Source organism: Glycine soja, chromosome 7 (assembly GCF_004193775.1).
Source record: "Glycine soja cultivar W05 chromosome 7, ASM419377v2, whole genome shotgun sequence".
Taxonomy (NCBI): domain Eukaryota; kingdom Viridiplantae; phylum Streptophyta; class Magnoliopsida; order Fabales; family Fabaceae; genus Glycine; species Glycine soja.
In genome coordinates this window covers 36,601,509-36,620,370 of record NC_041008.1, presented here as the reverse complement: position 1 = coordinate 36,620,370, position 18,862 = coordinate 36,601,509, and the positions used below count along the sequence as shown (strand labels likewise).

The 18,862-nt window shown below is 35.1% G+C and overlaps 1 non-coding gene across 1 annotated transcript; it reads right to left on the bottom strand.

The window, feature by feature from the left end:
• Positions 1-15,753: 15,753 nt before the first annotated feature.
• On the bottom strand, positions 15,754-15,860 carry LOC114420802. The gene has a single exon (XR_003668435.1). It is a non-coding gene; the product is annotated as a small nucleolar RNA R71 (small nucleolar RNA).
• Between the last annotated feature and the right edge of the window lie 3,002 nt (positions 15,861-18,862).

The following is an 18,862-nucleotide window of genomic DNA, read 5'->3' as shown; positions in this document are numbered from 1 at the left end:
AATCCTCTTTGGTGTAATATCTGCTTTGATCTATCTACATACATGCTCTGCATTCATCTTTGCCAAAATTTCAAATTCGTTTATCAAAAAATAACTTCCGATGTCATATGATTTTCATCCAATGATCATGCATGAGGTCAACTTCCAATTATATTTCTGGCTGTGCAAAATTTAGAATATTGTTATCCTCTGCTCTGCATTTTTATAACACAAATTCTCAATATCAGCCCAAGTTTATTAAATTAGCAACCAAGTGGCAAACCTCAATCTGCATCGTTTGATCATGTTGCTGGCCCAATTGTCAGATCCAGTTGAGCCACAAAATGTGTAGCATTAAAAGCATTTATAATATAATTATTTACTATGCACAAATAACCCTTCAATTGCTTGCACACCTGTGTAGCTTGCCAATGATTCTAACGCCCCTGCAACCTTGACTCTTAGAAACAGCGATTGAGACTGCACACTTGCCAACCAAATGAACCTGCCATTAATTCAAATTTGGGAAAATGCAATAAGTTAATTCATGCAATTTGCTACTTCAGCTTCCAGTGACATGTTGAAGGACAACTTATATACCAAAGAACGCAGAAGCTTCACAACATTCCTGGATTTTCCTGTCTTAGTGTTTTTCCTAAAGAACCATTAACTTCTGACCATCCCTAAGATGAGCATAATATCACCAACATCGTCAAGCAGCGTAAGCCGCCTAAACAACTTTAATTTCCTTAGCTTTTGTTTTCAGTAAACTGCTTCTCTCCACACCAAATGGTTGTTGTAACTGCAATTATCATGCCTATGTTATTGCAGATGAGGAATCCCATTATGAGGTGGCATTGCATGTTACAATTTATTGCCGCATTCCACAACGACAAGGTGATATTCGACTTCTCTTTTACTCATATTGTTTTTTCCCCTGATTCTTTTTACCTGATACATAACACTTACCATTACCACATTTTCTGGGCAGGGCTATATAAAAATACCAGCATTCCATCATGAACAGTGGGCACCACACTACCTTGACTTTGCCCGCTTTGACTATGACGAAGCCTCATACTAGATACGACTCAGACAACATCGAGGAAAATTGTTCTTTGCTGATGGCCTCAAACACTTGAGAAAACACTTAGACATCTATGAGTCAGTAACCATCAACTTTATGGCGTGTGAACATAGATGGATTTTCAACCTCCATTTCACTCCTCCGCTGGAACAACAAGCATGCGGCAGACCCCTATTGGCAGCTAGAATGCATGCATGGACTCTTGAACTCACACAGGCCCTGCTTGGTGATCTTAAACCACTGGTAATCTATATTTACTATTTTTACATTATTATCAAATTTTTACCCAAAAAAAATTAACTCAGTTTAATTTTATGTTCAGATGCTTCCACCTCTTGCAGCAATACATCTTCCTTCTTGTGGTTTTCATATGACGATTTTAAGAAGGTTAGACCCTCCATTGCAATGGCCTGTCCTTTCGGTTGGCCCTGGCTTTCATGGCAAGCATGTTGCCCAACCATGATACTGGTTTCTTGCTGAAGGTGATTTTGTTCATGGAGACGAGCTTTCATGCTACTATAGGCCTTGTGACGATATTTGGGAAGTAATTATTAGAAAAAAGAGAAATTGGGGTGACAATGATGGTGACTGAATTTTAATTTCTATTTTGTTAGTTTACAAAACATGTTTACTTAATTTTGATGCTTAATGATATCTAAATTTAAAATATTCATCTTCTTAGTTTTATCCATGTAGTTGTTCTAAACAATATTTATATATTAAAGATATTATGTTTTTTAAGCTTGAATACTTAATCCTATTATACAAATTACATAGTTGGAAAAGTAACGTATTAATATTTATCTTCTTAAATATCACATTAGGTGGCAAAATCAATGTGACAACCGGAAATATCACTATTAGTTAGACTGCAAACATGGATCACAGCAAACAAAATTAAAATCTTACCAACACAAAAAAATTATCACTCCCATTGATCTTATTCATGTTATTTATTATTAACAATAAAGCATGCGTGAAAAAAAAATAGATGACACACAATTTTTTTGGAGCGCATGCTTAATTTTTTTCCTTGTAGGGATTTTGTTTGGTAATGCATGCACAAAAGGAAAAGGGAAAAAGCTTTCCTAAATCAATGATACACCACCAACAAATTAAATGCACAATCGGTCCATTTTAGCTAATCTTATAAATAACAAGCCATATGAAATTCATGTTATACCCATGCTTGATATATTAACACATGGTACATTTGGTGGGTTTTTTAGCATTTCCGTATCACACTTCCAGTTCTCTTGCTTAGTCCACGTGCCTTCTTTTCCAACATTGATAATGATTATATTGCCTTTGCAAAGTATTCATATTCAAATTTAAATGCATAGGACAAAGTGAAAAAAAATACGTGTCGCTTCCTGATTGGCGGATTTAAACCACCCATTTAATTCCACTTAATTCCAGAACTTTCTTCTCTCTCCTGTGTTTCTGTTGTGTTTTCTCCCCCAATCTTCTCTTTCTCCGTCTTTCTCTTCCTCAGTTCTCCTCTTTTCTTCTCCGCTTTTTGTTTCTCCTCTATTTTTTTTGGTTTTTTTTTTTTTTGGAAATTATCTTTCGTTTTAGCTGAGCAATCAGATTTGGAAAAAATTAGCAACTAGAGATAAACATCCAACTCCTGTCATCACAACATAAAAAAAGATCATTAACTAGAGCCTCCATAATAATAATAATAATAATAATCATATTATACTCATGCTTGATATATTAACACATGGTACATTTGGTGGGTTTTTTAGCATTTCCGCATCACACTTTCAGTTCTCTTGCTTAGTCCACACGCCTTCTTTTCCAACCTTGATAATGATTATATTGCCTCTGCAAAGTATTCATATTCAAATTCAAATGCATTAAATTATCAAATATATAGAAGATAAACCCCAAACCAAAATTAAACCATAAGACAAAGTGAGAAAAAATAAACATGGAAAAAAACACTTTTTTTTAGCTGAGCATTCAAATTTGGAAAAAATTAGCAATTAGAGAGAAACATCCAACTCCTGTCATCACAACATAAAAAAAAGATCTTTAACTAGAGCCTCCATAATAATAATAAACTAATAATGATAATAATAATAATAATAATAATAATAATAATAATAATAATAATAATAATAATAATAATAATAACACAGAAATTATATAGAACTTTATGATTTAAAATCTAAAATTACAGTATGATATAAACAGTATAAATAGCATCATACTTTTGAAAACTCCAATAATTGTATCCTAAGTTTTCCTATCATTGCCTTCAGCTGGTCCAGATAATGATTTGCACAGTACACAAAATAATTTAATAATAATCATAATAATAATAATAAAAGTAGCCACTAGCGTCATGTTCTTATCAACTGCTGCTACCTTCATTTGCGTGATGTCCTCACCAAGTTTGTTTTTTTCTTCATTCTTAATTGTTGTTGTTCGTCTCTTTCGTTGCCCGTTCTTGCTTTTGTTTCTGTTTGAATTTTTCACTTCCTTATTGGTTTTGTTGGTGTCAATTTTTCTTTCGCCAAACAATGCTTTGCTTTTCTTTCTATGTGGATTAATGTATGACGCTATATGTTTATAGCTTCAATTAATTATTTCTAGCTTTGGGTTTAGTTTTCTGCCACTTGGCTTGCTGTGTTGCTTTTGTTTTATGCTATGTGGCACTTTTGCTGTGTTGGTTTGGTCTTCTTTCTACGTCCATTTGTTCCATTATATCTTACTTTGCCTTGCTGTTTTGTTTCTTCTTCAGTTTTTTGGTTTGTGAACGAAGCATTGATTTTTTCAGGTTCTTCTCCTTTGTTTTTCGCTTTCTTTTGCTGCATGCTTGCGTTCATGTTTGGTCTTCCTTTTGGTTGTAAATTTTTGGAAAATAAATCCCTATTTTTTGTCTAACTTTTGAGTCCATTTCAGTTTGTTTTGTAGTTTGGTTTGCTGCGGTGTTCTCTTTGGTTGCGGGGAGTGAAGGTAGGATTGATTTTTTCAGGTTCTTCTCCTTTGTTTTTCCATTTCTTTTGTTGCATGCTTGCATTCATGTTTGGTATTCCTTTTGGTTGTAAATTTTTGGAAAATAAATCCCCTGTTTTATACAGTTTGGTTTGCTGTGGTGTTCTCTTTGGTTGCGGGGAGTGAAGGTAATGGTTTGGTCTTCCTTTTGGTTGTAAATTTTTGAAAATTAAATCTCCTCTTTTCTGTTTAAATTTTTAGCCAGTTGACATTTGGTTGAGCTTCTTTAGCTTAAGTATTTTTTTTTTGTTGGTGTTTTCTTGAGATTTTTTGCTTTTTGTCAATTAATGCATGGTTGGATTTTTTGTATCATTGTGTTTCAGTCAGTTTGTGCTTGGCTTTGTTTGCGAAAAATTATGGCTGTGTTTTGATTATATACTGATACATTAATTGACCATTGTTTGTTTCTATATTTTTTTTTCATGTCATGCTGATACTTGCATGTCTATTATATATTGTCTTGCACTCTGTAGGATAATTATTGGTTGTAGTTCTTAGAGTACTTGAATGAGGCTAAAAATTACGTTCGAATGTGTTTTGCCTTTTTAGTTCTTCAGTTAATGTTTTGTGCTTCTTTCTAATATATATTTTCATCTCATGCTGAGAGTTGCATGTCTATTATGCACTTATGTCCGCAGCTTGCCTGATTCTTATGCATGTTTGTTTTTCCTTTGTTGGTCATTGTTACCACATTTCCAACTGCATGTTTTGTTTCTGACTGATCAATTAACTTTTTGGTTTGTCGTGGCCATGCTTAGCCATTTGTTGGATCATTTATTGGATGTGTAAGTAAAAAAAGAGGCCATTGAAATGCCTATTATAGCCATTGTTGGAATTCTGACATGTTGTCCTTTTGTTGGGTTTTTGCCTATTTGACCCCTCCCATGTTGCCCTTAGTTTTCTGCCAGCTGCCTTGCTTGCTTGCCTTTGTTTTCTGCCATATGTCTTGTTGCCTTGCTGCACCTTCTTTGATTCTCCCATGTGCATTTATGTTCAAAGTTTATCGGTCATGTTGTTGTGGCAAAATTATGGCACGTGCTCCAGATAACATCAAGTCTATTAATCGATCAAAAGAGACACTTAAACTTGCTGTAAGAATTATTGATCTTTGGTTTGTTGGGACTCCCAATAGGTCTGAACAAGCGGAAATGGTCATAATTGATTCTCATGTATGGTTTTCTCTGTTTCTCATGTATGGTTTTCTTTGTCTTTTTGTTTGGTTCATTATTAACCATTGAACCAGTTACTTATATACTTTGTCTGTTACAGGGAGATGCAATCCATGTTGTTTGCAAACAAGATCAGCTAAAGTCTTGGAAGGCTGATTTGATGGAAAATTGTACTTATGTAATGCATAATTTTAAAGTCATGAAGAATGATGGTCAATTTAAAATCTGTGATCACCAATATAAATTAGTTTTTACTGGAGTTACTGTTGTGAGGCAATCCGATTTGGAGGATCTTCCTTTTAAGAAATATAAATTTGCTTATTTCACCAATGTCATTGCTGGGCTCTTCCAGCCTAAGCTGTTGGTTGGTAAGTTCAGTTGCAATTTGTTCAATTAGTTTGTTCACAAAATTTATAGCTCTTTTGATGACATTTTTTATTTTATGATTTCTTGAGACATTATTGGCGTTGTGGATGAGGTGGTCTACCACCATGTGGGATCAAAGAGTACAAGGGTTGTTTTCAAACTCAAGGATTTAAGGTTATATTGTGCAATTGACCTTTTGACAAATTATGTCTTTTAAAATTATATGTTGTTACTCTCATCATTGTTTGTTCGGTATGGTGCCCAATTGGTATCTGTATTTGATCATTACAAGCTGATGCATTAACCATTGTTTATTTGACATAGTGGCCAAATCCTGTCTTGCACTCTGTGGGATAGTTATTGCTTGCAGTTCTGAGACTACTTGAATGAGTCTGAAAATGATGTCCTCATCATTATTATATTGACCCATGCACGAATCAAAGAAGCCCAGGGTACATCATGATGCCAAATTTGTGAATTCTTGCGCTTATTAAATAACATCTTATGTGTTCTTTTTGTCACAAACAAATACAGGATCTTATGCACCCTCAGTCAGTAATTCGTTGAGGGCCTCCAAATTATTGATCAATGAAGCTGTGTTTGAAATTCAAGAATTCAGGGAGAGGTTTGTTGGCCATGGCCTTGGTCCTGTATTTATAAACTTTCTTAATTACATGTGTGGATTATTTTTTCTAACAGTTTTGGTTTATTCTATATCTATAGGCTTTCTGATTTAGGCATTCAGGTCCGGTCAGTTTTGACACCTGGTGGCTAGGGGAGTTTGCAGGTTTCAGGTTCAAGCCAATTGTCGTCAAAGGATGCATTTCTTTCAAAAGCTGAAGCAAAGACAATCTCTAAGATTAACAACATTTCTGAGGTAAAATTGTTATTTATCTTAACTGTTAATTCAGTTCAATGGAAAACCTGATGAAAAGTCCTGGTGATCAAAGTCTATGAACTGTAATGAAAGTCCTGCTATTTATTCAATGGTTGTACCAGTTGGTTTGGAATGTGACGCCTATGTTTTTCTGCCAGGAAATTATTTGTGTTACTGTCGGCACCATTAATAGAATTGTTATGGATAACCATTCATGGTGTTATTCAGCTTGTAGTTACTGCTACAAAAAAACTGATGTTGAGACAACCGCATTCACACGCGCATGTGACAAATATAATGATCAACTTGTGTTGAGGTTATTGCACTCGTGTTTCATTGTTGTCATCTTCATTTATTATTTTTTTTACACTCTTATGTACATTGGCATGTATAGACTTGAGGTGATGGTCAAGTACAAGGAGGAAAGCACAAATTTTTTGCCCTAGGACCGTGAATGCACTGAACTGATTGGACAATCTGCTAATGAAGTTAACAAGCTGAAAATAGAAGTACCTAACCAAATTATCATACGATGGTTTTTAACATTTGAATGATGTTTTATTAGTTTACTATCGAATTTGATTACAGGTATTAATTATGGAATTTTTTTTCTTTGGTCAAGGAGGGTGATGTTGATTTAAATGTTTCTCCTCAAGCCCTTGATAAGTTGCTGGGTTATGTCCTTACATTTAAAGTCAAAGTTCAACCCAAGTTTAACAATGTTGTTGTTCTTAGATACTCAAATGACTTAGATTTGATCAATGTTGTGGTGGCCATGCTGCCTGATATTGAGGTAATGTTTTGTAAAGCATGTTGCAGCCATTATTGTTATATCTGTTACCCTGAACTTATATCTTATACAGGCATGTTCCAAGGTTCATGCTCCTATCCCTGACTCCGATGATCCTTCCCAACTTGAATTTGTAAGTTGACACTGTGATAGTGTTTTCCAGATTTTATGTGTGTTGGCAGAATCTTATTTAAAAACTCCACCGCCTCTAATTCCAAATTTAGTTTATTGACTAGTGTAAGTGTTATGTAGCAATCTGTGTCTGTCACAGCAAATCATGATCCACTTTTGGGTCTTCCATTGACACCCACAAAACAGATTACATCTGATGACTGTGATGATGAACCGAAAAGCTCTCAGATTTCACCCATCCAGCTTTCATCTAACAAATTAGCAAGACATGATCAAATTGAATGAATGCAGTTACTTGCATTTTTTTTTTGCATTGTATGGACTCTATTATTTGCAAGACGTGCAATTGTTGAAACATTGACGTTCTTTTCTTGTACTGTCCCTATTTAACATTTTGTCAGGGTGGACATATCTTATAAATTCCTAATGTGGAAGCAGGAACTAATTTTTGGTTGTTTAGATATCTTTTGTGTTAAGATTGTCCAATTTGAATTATATTTTTTATCAGTTCTCAAACCGATTACAAAATCATTATTAACAGACTGTGGTTTATTTCAGCATGACCATAACTGATATTAATTAACACAATTAAATTAGGACAATGAATTATTACACCCTTTTTCCTTTAAAGAAAATATCTTTTCCGTGATATAGTAGCTTCTTACTTCCAGTTCTCCATAATCTCTTGCTTAAAACTCTATATATGTGTTAACTTAGCACTGGAACCTGTTGTGCGTTTGCAGTGTGGAGCCAAAAGTTTTTTTCCCCAAGCTTAATTTCATGTGTTGATATTATCCAATTTAAATTGTATTCTCAATCATCTATAAAAGCAAATATGACAAATTATTACCATACTATTACATAAACCATATCATGGAAAGTATAGGATTCGATTGTTAACTGCTTCTAACACAAATAGCATTAATCGCTCATTCGACCAATGGCACATGATACGATAAAACCAGAATAAATAGGATACACTTTTTTTTTATCATAATGTCAAATAAAGCAAGGGGATTTTTTTAGGAGTTCACCAAAATTCATTGTCCCTATTTTTGCACACATAAGATCTTTGATATTAGATTTTGTCCAAGTGTCAGTGAGCCATGGCTCTACATACAACTATTATCATTCCTGTATCTCCAATTTTGGCAGCTGTCTATGTTGAACCATACACTTAGCCCCTTAGCTAGCCATTTCTATTATTTTCAATATTTGTTTCATTTTTTTAATTAATTTGTATCTTGGTGAAGTACAACAATTGCAATTAAGAACGTGAAAAATTTCAATATAGAAATAAGTCTGATTCAACAATAAACACAATCTTAATTGCTCAAATTTACGAAAAGCTGTTTTGGTTTGGGATTGCCTTAAGCTGTTTGTGCCCTGTTTTGTTCTGTATCGTCCGAAGAAAAAACAAACATACATCAAGTTGAATGATATATGCTATATGTGTGATTACAAAAAATCCACAACATCTTTCATATTAGTTTTCCCATCAGTCTCACCAACCGATGCTTCTACATGCAAGTGTCATCATTCCTATATGCAGATTTTCCCAGCTGTCAATGTTGAACTATAGTTCTAAGCCTTCAGCTGTCCATTTCTCTTATTTTCAGAATGTCTCACATGCATTCCAGATCTAGTTTACTATTTCTTAGTTGATCTCAATTGCCATTTTCTCATTAATTTATAACTCGACCAAGTCAACAATTGTCATTAACACCATGGAAAAGTACCAATTCACGGACAAGTCTAATTCAATGAAAGCCAGAACGAATAGAAAACCTATCATAGATAAAAAAAAAACGACGACCTTAGGCTTAGGCCCCTCCACAAGCAATTATGGACTCTACTTCACAATCAAGGAATTATCACAGTAAGAAACTATATGAACCATCTTGCATGTAAAATATATTGATTTCGATTAATTGATTCCATTTAACTTTGATTTATCTCTATCTATAAGAAATTGAATCTGATTCATCAGAGGATCTAAGTTCTGAATCAACACAAGGTACCATGCAAACAAACTCCTTTATTCAAGATTTTTTCATCCCTGAAATCTAATAACCATATGTAATTGTAATTCTTGCAGGATCTGATTTAAATTTTTCCCCTAGAAATGAAGATTGCCAATCCTCTGCCAATGACCTTGCAATTAACACTGAAGGTGAGAATTATAATTCTGAGTCACTGACAACCATACCAGTTGACATATTTTTTTATTCATCTTATCAATTGTTACCATCATCTTTGCGTATGTCATTAAACAATTTTAGGCTATTCTAATCGTGGTGACCAACTAATGTAGTGTAGACACTGTAATGAAAAAATGTGATATAATGAAAGAATATCAAAACATAAAAATAGTAGAAGCCCGAGGTTCAGCTTATGTTGTGGAGATGGAAAAGTTGAACTTCCATTATTACAAAATCCACCCCAATATCTCTACCGACTTCTCTTTGACCATAATTCAGCTGATGGTAGAAATTATCAACAAAACATACGCACATATAACATGATGTTTGCATTTACTTCTGCTGGTATTAAGCTAGACAAATCAATTAATCATTCAAGAGGACCTCCTACAATTAGAATTCAGGGTCAACCATGTCACCGCATAGGCAGTTTATTACCAATGTCTGGAAAAGAACCCAAATTTGCATAATTATATATCTTTGACACAGATAATGAAGTTCAAAATAGAATTAATGTCATCAGGTACTGATTCTTTCATTTCTATAATTATAAAAATCATACATTCATCACAGATTTTCTTTCAATTACATATCACTTCTAACATTACTTTTTTCAGCCAGCATGATGGAATTCAACCGCAAATTGTTTCAAGGTTAGGTGAAATGTTGGATGAATACAATGCTCATGCTAAAATTTTTAGGATGGTTAGAGATAGATTGGCAAATAGTGATGTAGATAATGTCAGATTAAGATTGATAGCTACTCGTGAAAAGGATGGTCGTACATACAATGTTCCAACTGTTTCAAAAGTTGCTACACTTATTGTAGGTGATTTTAATCCCAACTCAAGAAAAGATATTATTGTTGAGACTCAAAATGGACAATTACAGAGAATACATGAATTGCACTCTAGCTATCTAGGCCTACAATTCCCTCTGCTTTTCCCCTATGGTAAAGATGGATATAGGCCTGACATACTTCACCGTGCAACACTAGACAACAAAAAAAGAAAGAGAAATTGTCTCACTATGAGAGAGTGGTTTGCTTATAGACTTCAGTCCAGACCAAATGAAGCTCAAACTTTATCGCATTCTAGAAGACTATTTCAATAATTCATTGCTGAAGCATATACCATGGTTGAATCGGAAAGACTTAACTACATCAGGAACAACCAAAAGAAACTCAGAGTTGACAAGTATTGTAGCTTACAAAATTCACTAGATGCTGGGACAAGCCAAGGTTTAAATAAAGGCAAGAGAGTAATTTTTCCTTCTACCTATGTTGGCAACCCCCGCTACATGAATCAATTATATTTTGGTGGTATAGCGATATGCAGCCACGTTGGTTTCCCAAATCATTTTATCACTTTAACATGTAATCCAAATTGGCCTAAAATCCATAAATTACTTGCACCATTGAATTTGAAACCAGCAAATAGACCAGACATTATCTCACGAGTTTTCAAGTTGAAATATGAAGAAATGATTTCAGACCTAACAAAGAATCACCTACTCAAAAAAACAGTGGCATGTAAGTTGATAGCAACTTTTTCTATTAAACTTAGAATTCAATTTATTATTTTTCACTTTTTCTCATCCTATAACATAATTGTTAAATATTTATATGTTATCATTTTCCTGCTAATACTATAATTTAACAATCACAGATATGCATACAATAGAATTCCAAAAACGAGGACTTCCTCGTGTCCATTTATTGTTGTTTTTGCACCCAAACAATAAATATCCAACTTCATATGAAATTGACCAGATTATATTAGAAGAGATACCTTCAAAGGAAGATGACCCAGAACTCTATATATTGGTGCAAAATCATATGATTCATGGCCCATGTGGAATTATACACTCTGAATCTCCATGTATGAAAAAAAGGAAAGTGTAGCAGATTTTATCCTAAAATGTTCCAACCTCGCACTCTTTTAGATGCAAATGATTATCCAGTATATCGTAGGAGAAATGATGGTCGTACAATTTCAAAGAATGGTGTTATCATTGATAATAGACACATCGTACCTTATAATCTAAAATTACTGAAAAAATACCAAGCGCGTGTCAATATTGAATGGTGTAATCAAAGTACTTCAATCAAATATTTATTCAAGTACATAAACAAAGGGTATACAGAGTCACTGCTGTTATGCTTTATGATGGCAATGATGAAATCCAGAATGCTACCAACCAGAAAGATGAGATTAAAGAATATATAGACTACATGTAGCATTAATTTAACATGTGTAATTAATGTGCCCATTATTGTTTTAATAAATTAATGTTTATGCCAGATACATTTCTCCCTGTGAAGCTGCTTGGAGAATTTTTGGTTTTCCAATACATGCTAGGAAGCCTGCTGTTGAAAGATTATATATCCATCTTCCAGGCCAACACAGTGTTCTTTATGAGGACCATGGTGATATTGATGATGTCTTATCCAAGCCAAGCATTTCAGATTCCAAATTTTTAGCTTGAATGAATGCCAACAAATGTTTTTCAGAAGGAAGAACTCTGACTTATTCAGAATTCATTTCAAAGTTTGTATATAATCAAAAGACCAAATCATGGCACCTTAGAAAGAAGGATACAATATTGGAAGGCTTATATGGGTCCCACCAACGACAGGAGAATTGTTTTATTTGAGGATGATGCTTACTGCCTGCAAAGGAGCAACTTCATTTGAGGATATTAGAACTGTTACAAATATTCAATACCCTACATGTAGAGAAGCATGCTTTGCCATGGGGTTTTTACAATATGACAAAGAATTCATTGAAGCAATCAAAGAGGCAAAGGACTGGGGCACGACTAATTATTTGAGGAAATTATTTGTGTTGATGCTTTTAACAGGTGCCATCAATAAAGCTGAAGAAGTTTGGAACCAAACTTGGCATTGGCTAGCTGATGACATTGCATATCATTATAGCAAATCAACAATAAATACAAATTAGTTTTAATTAATTTTTACATCAGATGGCATCAACCATAATCATAATTTGACTGATAACGTCCAATGTGTTAGAATTACATATCGATGATAATCATTTGAGTAATTTGGCATTGCTCACAACTACTGCACGTAAACCAAAAATAACTTAAAGACTATCCTTCAATGCCATATCCTGAGGATGCTGATTACACATCCTATCTAGACAATAGCCTGATATTAGCATAACTAAATTACAACAATGATGAGACCAGATCAGAATTTCTGCAACTTTTTTCATCCATGACAGGTGCCATATCTTTCGAATTTGAAATTAAATTGTTCTTCTTTTGCATCTAACATAAACTAATACATATTTATAGATGAACAAACATCAATTTATAACCAAATCATTGAAGCCGTCAACAAAAATCAAGGTGGCATGTTTTTCCTATATGAATTTGGAGGTACAGGAAAAACCTTCATAAGAAGAACATTGGTAACTTCATTGAGAGCAAACAATCAAATTGTTATTATAGTTGCTTCCAGCAGCATAGCTTCTCTATTGTTGCCCGACGACAGGACTGCACATTCAAAATTCAAAATACCTGTACCCATTTTTGAAGACTCAACATGCAACATTCATCAAGGAAGTGAATTAGCTGAATTGCTAAATCAAACAAGCCTAATTATTTGGGATGAAGCACCAATGGCTCACAAATTTTGTTTTGAAGCGCTTCACCAAAGTGATGTGCCATTATTTTCTCCTATTTCTTAACCCTTTTTGCACCATTTTAATTACTGATTAGTCTTAATTGTCAAATTAATTATGCAGTTTTATCATTTGGGCCTATTGGACTAATTTTGTGTTTTTAATTTAATTTCAGGAGAATTATAAGTAATTGGGCTTGGACTTGAAGAGAGCAGACAATTTTATCAAATCTTATCTTATCTAGATTTTATCTAATCTAGATATTATTTCATCTAGATCTTATCTTATGTTATTTAGATTTTATTTCATCTAGATTTTATTTTATCTTATCTTATCTTGTCTAGATTTTATTTTATGGGCTTGAACTTAAAATAGATTTGCAAGCTTTGGGGCTGAAAACTATATAACAGCACCAAGGTTCTAGTTTAGGCTCTCCTCTCCTCTCTCTCTCCTGTTTTCGTTTTTGGTTTTAGGCTTTTCTTCTTTTAGACATTTTTTCGTTTTGCAATTCCAGTTTTTACTTTTCGTTTCAGCAATTAAATTTCGTTCTTCAATCTATAATTTCGTTCTCTATTGATTAATGGAAGGCTAAGTCTCCAACGTTGTTTTTTCTTGAGGATCAAACACAGTTCTCTTTGAGGTTCTAGTATTACTATTAAATTCTGTTCAATTTTTCCTCTTCACTAATTACTCTGAATTTGATGCTATTAATTCATGCATGCTTAGTGCTTGATTAATTGTCTCTGCGCTTAATTTACGTTCATGCTTAATGATCGTTTATGATTAATTGGTGTATGTGTTGCTTAATCACATAATGAATGCCTTATGTTAAATTTCGCTTAGTAATTTAATTTAGGGTTGGATTAAGTGGTTGAACTGATAAAGGATAAACTCTCGTAACCTAGGATAAGAGACTTGCTTGTGAATCAAGGGGAAGCAACGTGTCTTAATTCTGATATTTTATAATTCACATCTATTCGCTGTTTAATTTACAAAAGCAAACAACCCCCCCCCCCAATTTGTTACTATTTTCCTACTATATGTTATGAACATTTGGTTTATCATTGCTCGTTGGGAAATGACCTAGGATCACTTCCTAGTTACTGCATTTTAATGTTTATTTGATTCGGGTACGGCCTCGATCAAATTTGGCGCTGCTGCCAGGGAGCAGTGTCCAAAGGTTCATAATAGCTAGTGATTCGTGTTTTATGTTTAGTTGTTTTAAGTTTTCGTGTTGTGTTAGTGTTGTTTAGTGTCATTTAGTGTCTTGTTATTTTGTTTAGTGTGGTGTTTTGTTTTAGTTTTTGCTGTGAATAGTGCTTTACGACAGATTTAGCGACCACTTTTGCTGACCTGGGAAACAGAGTAGTAGTGCAAATCCATTAGTGACTGAATTAGTGACTACTGGTGACAATTTAATTGGCGATTTTTGTTTTGATAGTTAGGGTTGTTATTTTTGGCTGAATTTTGGTGTGGTAGGTTCTTTTGACTCATATTTTGTGTGAAAAATACCAGGAACACTTGGTGTGGCCAGATTTGAGAGATTCAAAAAAATTTGAGAACTTGTGTTTAACAAAACTTCAAACGCCATAACTTTTGCTCCGGGTATCTCCGGGTATCAGAATGACTATTATTATATATGTATTTGGGGTAGAAAAAAATTTCCCATACTGTGGCAGCCAGCCAAACTCTAGCTAGCCAAAATCGCCTGTTTACTAGTTTTTTTTTCAAGTTTTATTATTTTATTTTTCTAATCTTTCCTTAGGTAGTTTCCATATTTAGACTTTGAATTTTTTCCTGAAAATTTTTGTGCCATCTTTTCATGATTTTAGGGTGTTGCTCACAAAATTTCAAGTCATTTGGATATCATTTGAGGGTAGCTGTAGTTCAAACCTACATTGTTACTTGCATAAGAAGGCAACTAGTTGTGCATGCTGAATGTAGTGTATAACTAGAGGCAATCCACCTGACTTACAACCCTTTGATCCGAAGATAGATAGGACATTTCATAGATTAGTTAGACATCATTTAGTACCTTTTGAGCACCCTGAGCATTCTGTTATTGGTGATTTTGAGCATTATAGTTTTGAACATTCTGATTTTGAGCATTCTGAGAACATGGCACAACCTCCACCCTGTGAGAGGACTCCAAGGGAAATGGCTACACCTGATTTCACCTACGAAAGCTTGTGCATCCAATACCCTGATGAGGATGTCCCATATGTTCTTAAAACTGGACTGATCCATTTGCTTCCAAAGTTTCATGGCCTTGCAGGTGAAGACCCCCACAAACATCTGAAAGAATTCCATATTGTCTGCTCCACCATGAAACTCCCATATGTCCAGGAGGATCACATATTTTTGAAGGCTTTTCCTCATTCTTTAGAGGGAGTGGCAAAGGACTGGCTATATTACCTTGCTCCAAGGTCTATCACGAGCTGGGATGACCTCAAGAGAGTATTCTTAGAAAAAAATTTCCCTGCTTCCAGGACCACGACCATCAGAAAAGATATTTTAGGAATTAGGCAACTCAGTGGAGAGAGCTTATATGAATACTGGGAGAGATTTAAGAAACTATGTGCCAATTGTCCTCACCACCAGATTTCTGAGCAGCTTCTTCTCCAATATTTTTATGAAGGACTCAATAACATGGAGAGAAGTATGATAGATGCTGCCAGTGGTGGAGCCCTTGGAGACATGACCCTTGCTAAAGCCAGAAATTTAATTGAGAAGATGGCTTCAAACTCCCAACAATTTAGTGCCAGAAGTGATGCTATTATCATTAGAGGAGTGCATGAAGTAGCCACGAATTCATCTTCATCAGCCGATACTAAGAAGCTTGAAGGTAAACTAGATGCCTTGGTTAACCTGGTAACCCAACTGGCCATGAATAAAAAATCTGCACCTGTCGCCAGACTCTGTGGTTTATGCTCCTCTATCGACCACCACACAGACCTTTGCCCTTCTGTGCAACAATCTGAAGCAATTGAACAGCCTGAAGCTTATGCTGTAAACATCTACAACAGACCTCCTCAACCTCAGTAGCAAAATCAGCCACAACAAAACAATTATGACCTCTCCAGCAACAGGTAAAATCCCGGGTGGAGGAATCATCCCAACCTTATATGGTCGAATCCTTCACAATAGCAGCAACAACAACCTTATTTTCAAAATGCTGCTGGCCCAAGTAGACCATACATTCCTCCACCAATCCAGCAGCAACAACCCCAGAAACAACAAACAGTTGAGGCTCCTCCGCAACCTTCCCTTGAAGAACTTGTGAGGCAAATGACTATGCAAAACTGCAGTTTCAACAAGAGACCAGAGCCTCCATTCAGAGCTTAACTAATCAGATGGGACAATTGGCTACACAGTTAAATCAATAACAGTTCCAGAATTCTGACAGATTACCTTCTTAATCGGTCCATAATCCAAAAAATGTGAGTGCCATTACATTGAGGTCGGGAAAGCAGGGTCAAGAACCTCAACCAGCAACATCTTCCTCATCCGCAAATGAACCTGCCCAACCTCACTCTGCTCCAGAAAAAAGATGATGACAAAAATTTAAAGAGTAAGTTACCTAACAATTTCTATGCAGGTGAATCTTCCACTGGTAATTCTGATTTACAGAAGCAGCATATCCCTCTTCCATTCCCTCCAAGAGCAATTTCCAACAAAAAAATGGAAGAGACAAAGAAGGAGATATTGGAAACATTTAGAAAAGTAGAGGTAAACATACCTTTGCTGGATGCAATAAAGCAAATTCCAAGATATGCTAAATTCTTGAAAGAGATGTGCACTCATAAGCGAAAGCTTAAAGGAAGTGAAAGAATTAGTATGGGCAGAAATGTCTCTGCATTGATTGGTAAATTTGTTCCCCAAATCCCTGAAAAATGTAAAGATCCAGGTACATTCAACATACCTTGTATTATAGGGAACAGTAAGTTTGACAATGCCATGCTAGATTTAGGAGCTTCAGTTAGTGTTATGCCTCTGTCTATTTTTAATTCTCTATCTCTTGATCCTTTACAGTCAACTGATGTGGTAATTCATTTAGCTAATAGAAGTATTGCCTATCCTACTGGTTTCATAGAGGATGTCTTAGTTAGAGTTGGTAAACTGATTTTCCCTATTGATTTTTATATTTTGAATATGGAGGAGGGATTTTCTAAAGGATCAGTTCCCATCATTCTAGGCAAACCTTTTATGAAAACTGCTAGAACTAAGATAGATGTATATGCAGGCACACTATCTATGGAGTTTGGTGATATAACTGTTCATTTTAATATTCTTGATGCTATGAAACACCCATTTGAAGATCTTTCTGTATTTCGTGTTGAAATAATTGACCATATTGTTGATGAATGCATGACTGATCTTCATTCTAATCTGCATGTCTGTCACTCTTCATGCATTGAATCTGAATTTGTACTTGATCATATGTCTGAATTTGATGCTGAGAGTGAATCTAAATTTGATATTGATTACATGTCTGGTGATGTTTTACCTCTTGAGATTGATTTTATAAAGTCAGATAGAACTAACCATGTTTCAGGAAGTACACATACTTCTGACTTTCTTTATGAGGTACAGGCTGAGAAACCATCTCTTTCTACCACTATCCAGCCGGCCACACCAAAATTGAAGTCTCTGCCATCAAATTTAAAATATGCTTACTTGGATGATAGCAAAAGTTTTCCATTAATTATATCTGCCTCCCTTGCTGATGAGCAAGAGGAGAAACTGTTATCAGTTCTCAAGAAGCATAAGAAGGCTATAGGCTGGACCCTGGCGGACATTCCTGGTATTAGCCCATCCACTTGTATGCATCGGATAAATTTAGAGGATGGGGCTAAACCAGTAAGACAGCCACAGAGAAGACTCAACCCGGTGATTCTTGATGTAGTGAAGAAGGAGGTAACCAAGCTTTTGCAAGCTGGAATCATTTATCCTATCTCCGATAGCCAATGGGTGAGTCCCGTCCAAGTAGTCTCGAAGAAAACCGGCCTCACCGTGATAAAAAATGAGAAGGAGGAGCTGATTCCTACTCGGGTGGAGAACAGTTGGAGAGTCTGCATTGACTATAGGAGGCTGAACCAGGTTACCAAAAAGGACCATTTTCCCCTGCTTAAACGCCTGGCAGGTAAATCTCACTACTGTTTCCTTGATGGTTTTTCTGGTTATATGCAAATCACTAATACTCCTGAGGATCAGGAAAAAACCACATTCACCTGCCCCTTCGACACTTTTGCCTATAGGAGGATGCCTTTCGGCCTGTGCAATGCCCTTGGTACCTTCCAGCGGTGCATGATTAGTATTTCAGTGATTTTTTAGAAAATTGCATAGAGGTGCTTATGGATGATTTCACTGTATATGGATCCTCTTTTGATATTTGTTTGGATAGTCTGGAAAAGGTTTTGAATAGATGCACTGAAACTAACCTTGTTCTAAATTTTGAAAAATGTCATTTTATGGTTGAGCAAGGTATAGTTTTAGGCCACATTATTTCCAATAAGGGCATTGAAGTAGATCCTGCAAAAATTTCTGTTATTTCACAATTGCCTTACCCCTCTTGCGTGCGAGAGGTGCGGTCTTTTCGTGGTCA